Source organism: Schistocerca serialis, unplaced genomic scaffold, assembly GCF_023864345.2.
Source record: "Schistocerca serialis cubense isolate TAMUIC-IGC-003099 unplaced genomic scaffold, iqSchSeri2.2 HiC_scaffold_1420, whole genome shotgun sequence".
Lineage (NCBI taxonomy): Eukaryota > Metazoa > Arthropoda > Insecta > Orthoptera > Acrididae > Schistocerca > Schistocerca serialis.
In genome coordinates, this window is record NW_026047648.1 from 1,437,759 (window position 1) to 1,442,016 (window position 4,258).

Here is a 4,258-nt window from a genome sequence, read left to right on the forward strand (position 1 = left end):
TCAGTTGGTAGAGCACTTGCCCGCGAGAGGCAAATGTCCCGAGTTCGAGTCTCGGTCCGGCACGCAGTTTTAATCTGCCAGGAAGTTTCATATCAGCGCACACTCCGCTGCAGAGTGAAAATCTCATTCTGGAAACATTCCCCAGGCTGTAGCTATGCCATGTCTCCGCAATATCCTTTCTTTCAGGAGTGCTAGTTCTGCAAGGTTCGCAGGAGAGCTTCTGTTAACTTTGCACAGTAGGAGACGAGGTACTGGCAGAAATGAAGCTGTGAGCACGGGGCGTGTGTTGTGCTTGGGTGGCTCGGTTGGTAGAGCACTTGCCCGCAAGAGGCAAATGTCCCGAGTTCGAGTCTCGGTCCGGCACGCAGTTTTAATCCGCCAGGAAGTTTCATATCAGCGCACACTCCGCTGCAGAGTGAAAATCTCATTCTGGAAACATTCCCCAGGCTGTAGCTATGCCATGTCTCCGCAAAATCCTTTCATTCAGGAGTGCTAGTTCTGCAAGATTCGCAGGAGAGCTTCTATTAACATTGGAAAGTAGGAGACGAGGTGCTGGCAGAAGTAAAGCTGTGAGGATGGAGCGTGAGTCGTGCTTGGGTGGCTCAGTTGGTAGAGCACTTGCCCCCGAGAGGCAAAGGTCCCGTGTTCGAGTCTCGGTCCGGCACGCAGTTTTAATCTGCCAGGAAAATTCATATCAGCGCACACTCCGCTGCAGAGTGAAAATCTCATTCTGGAAACATTCCCTAGGCTGTAGCTATGCCATGTCTCCGCAATATCCTTTCTTTCAGGAGTGCTAGTTCTGCAAGGTTCGCAGGAGAGCTTCTGTTAACTTTGGAAGGTAGGAGACGAGGTACTGGCAGAAATAAAGCTGTGAGCATGGGGCGTGAGTTGTGCTTGGGTGGCTCAGTTGGTAGAGCACTTGCCCGCGAGAGGCAAATGTCCCGAGTTCGAGTCTCGGTCCGGCACGCAGTTTTAATCTGCCAGGAAGTTTCATATCAGCGCACACTCCGCTGCAGAGTGAAAATCTCATTCTGGAAACATTCCCCAGGCTGTAGCTATGCCATGTCTCCGCAATATCCTTTCTTTCAGGAGTGCTAGTTCTGCAAGGTTCGCAGGAGAGCTTCTGTTAACTTTGCACAGTAGGAGACGAGGTACTGGCAGAAATGAAGCTGTGAGCACGGGGCGTGTGTTGTGCTTGGGTGGCTCGGTTGGTAGAGCACTTGCCCGCAAGAGGCAAATGTCCCGAGTTCGAGTCTCGGTCCGGCACGCAGTTTTAATCCGCCAGGAAGTTTCATATCAGCGCACACTCCGCTGCAGAGTGAAAATCTCATTCTGGAAACATTCCCCAGGCTGTAGCTATGCCATGTCTCCGCAAAATCCTTTCATTCAGGAGTGCTAGTTCTGCAAGATTCGCAGGAGAGCTTCTATTAACATTGGAAAGTAGGAGACGAGGTGCTGGCAGAAGTAAAGCTGTGAGGATGGAGCGTGAGTCGTGCTTGGGTGGCTCAGTTGGTAGAGCACTTGCCCCCGAGAGGCAAAGGTCCCGTGTTCGAGTCTCGGTCCGGCACGCAGTTTTAATCTGCCAGGCAGTTTCATATCAGCGCACACTCCGCTGCAGAGTGAAAATCTCATTCTGGAAACATTCCCCAGGCTGTAGCTATGCCATGTCTCCGCAAAACCCTTTCTTTGAGGAGTGCTAGTTCTGCAAGGTTCGCAGTAGAGCTTCTGTTAGCTTTGGAAGGTAGGAGACGAGGTACTGGCAGAAATAAAGCTGTGAGCATGGGGCGTGAGTTGTGCTTGAGTGGCTCGGTTGGTAGAGCACTTGCCTGCATGAGGCAAATGTCCCGAGTTCGAGTCTCCGTCCGGCACGCAGTTTTAATCTGCCAGGAAGTTTCATATCAGCGCACACTCCGCTGCAGAGTGAAAATCTCATTCTGGAAACATTCCCCATGCTGTAGCTATGCCATGTCTCCGCAATATCCTTTCTTTCAGGAGTGCTAGTTCTGTAAGGTTCGCAGGAGAGCTTCTGTTAACTTTGGAAGGTAGGAGACGAGGTACTGGCAGATATAAAGCTGTAAGCATGGGGCGTGAGTTGTGCTTGGGTGGCTCAGTTGGTAGAGCACTTGCCCCCGAGAGGCAAAGGTCCCGAGTTCGAGTCTCGGTCCGACACGCAGTTTTAATCTGCCAGGAAGTTTCATATCAGCGCACACACCGCTGCAGAGTTAAAATCTCAATCTGGAAACATTCCCCAGGCTGTAGCTATGCCATGTCTCCGCAACGTCCTTTCTTTCAGGAGTGCTAGTTCTGCAAGGTTCGCAGGAGAGCTTCTGTTAACTTTGGAAGGTAGGAGACGAGGTACTGGCAGAAGTAAAGCTGTGAGGATGGAGCGTGAGTCGTGCTTGGGTGGCTCAGTTGGTGAGCACTTGCCCCCTAGAGGCAAATGTCCCGAGTTCGAGTCTCGGTCCGGCACGCAGTTTTAATCTGCCAGGAAGTTTCATATCAGCGCACACTCCGCAGCAGAGTGAAAATCTCATTCTGGAAACTTTCCCCAGGCTGTAGCTATGCCACGTCTCCGCAATATCCTTTCTTTCAGGAGTGCTTGTTCTGCAAGGTTCGCAGGAGAGCTTCTGTTAACTTTGGAATGTAGCAGACGAAGTACTGGCAGAAATAAACCTGTGAGGATGGGGCGTGAGTTGTGCTTGGGTGGCTCGGTTGGTAGAGCACTTGCCCGCAAGAGGCAAATGTCCCGAGATCGAGTCTCGGTCCGGCACGCAGTTTTAATCTGCCAGGAAGTTTCATATCAGCGCACACTCCGCTGCAGAGTGAAAATCTCATTCTGGAAACATTCCCCAGGCTGTAGCAATGCCATGTCTCCACAATATCCTTTCTTTCAGGAGTGCTAGTTCTGCTAGTTTCGGAGGAGAGCTTCTGTTAACTTTGGAAGGTAGGAGACAAGGTACTGGTAGAAGTAAAGCTGTGAGGATGGAGCGTGAGTCGTGCTTGGGTGGCTCAGTTGGTAGAGCACTTGCCCGCGAGATGCAATTGTCCCGAGTTCGAGTCTCGGTCCGGCAAGCAGTTTTAATCTGCCAGGAAGTTTCATATCAGCGCTCACTCCGCTGCAGAGTGAAAATCTCATTCTGGAAACATTCCCCAGGCTGTGGCTATGCCATGTCTAGGCAATATCCTTTCTTTCAGGAGTGCTAGTTCTGCAAGGTTCGCAGGAGAGCTTCTGTTAACTTAGGAATGTAGCAGACGCGGTACTGGCAGAAATAAAGCTGTGAGCATGGGGCGTGAGTTGTGCTTGGATGGCTCGGTTGGTACAGCACTTGCCCGCGGGAGGCAAAGGTCCCGAGTTCGAGTCTCGGTCCGGCACGCAGTGTTAATCTGCCAGGAAGTTTCATATCAGCGCACACTCCGCTGCAGAGTGAAAATCTCATTCTGGAAACATTCCCCAGGCTGTAGCTATGCCATGTCTCCGCAATATCCTTTCTTTCAGGAGTGCTAGTTCTGCAAGTTTGCAGGAGAGCTTCTGTTAACTTTGGAAGGTAGGAGACGAGGTACTGGCAGAAGTAAGGCTGTGAGGATGGAGAGTGAGTCGTGCTTGGGTGGCTCGGTTGGTAGAAGACTTGCCCGCGAGAGGCATAGGTCCCGAGTTCGAGTCTCGGTCCGGCACGCAGTTTTAATCTGCCAGGAAGTTTCATATCAGCGCACACTTCGCTTCAGAGTGAAAATCTCATTCTGGCAACATTCCCTAGGCTGTGACTATGCCATGTCTCCGCAATATCCTTTCTTTCAGGAGTGCTAGTTCTGCAAGGCTCGCAGGAGAGCTTCTGTTAACTTTGGAAGGTACGAGACGAGGTACTGGCAGAAGTAAAGCTTTGAGGATGGGGCGTGAATCGTGCTTGGGTGGCTCAGTTGGTAGAGCACTTGCATGCGAGAGGCGAAGGACCCCAGTTCGAGTCTCGGTCCGGCACGCAGTTTCAATCTGCCTGGAAGTTTCATATCGGCGCACACTCGGCTGCAGAGTGAAAATCTCATTCTGGAAACATTCCCTAGGCTGTGGCTATGCCATGTCTCCGAAATATCCTTTCTTTCAGGAGTGCTAGTTCTGCAAGATTCGCAGGAGAACTTCTGTTAACTTTGGAAGGTAGGAGACGAGGTACTGGCAGAAGTAAAGCTGTGAGGATGGAGCGTGAGTTGTGCTTGGGTGGCTCGGTTGGTACAGCACTTGGCCCGCAAGAGGCAAATGTCCCGAGTT

The 4,258-nt window shown here is 51.5% G+C and overlaps 1 non-coding gene across 1 annotated transcript; it reads left to right on the forward strand.

The window, feature by feature from the left end:
• The first annotated feature begins 2,096 nt into the window (after nucleotides 1–2,096).
• On the forward strand, nucleotides 2,097–2,173 carry Trnas-cga (transfer RNA serine (anticodon CGA)). Its single transcript has one exon. It is a non-coding gene; the product is annotated as a tRNA-Ser (tRNA).
• The last annotated feature ends 2,085 nt before the right edge of the window (nucleotides 2,174–4,258 follow it).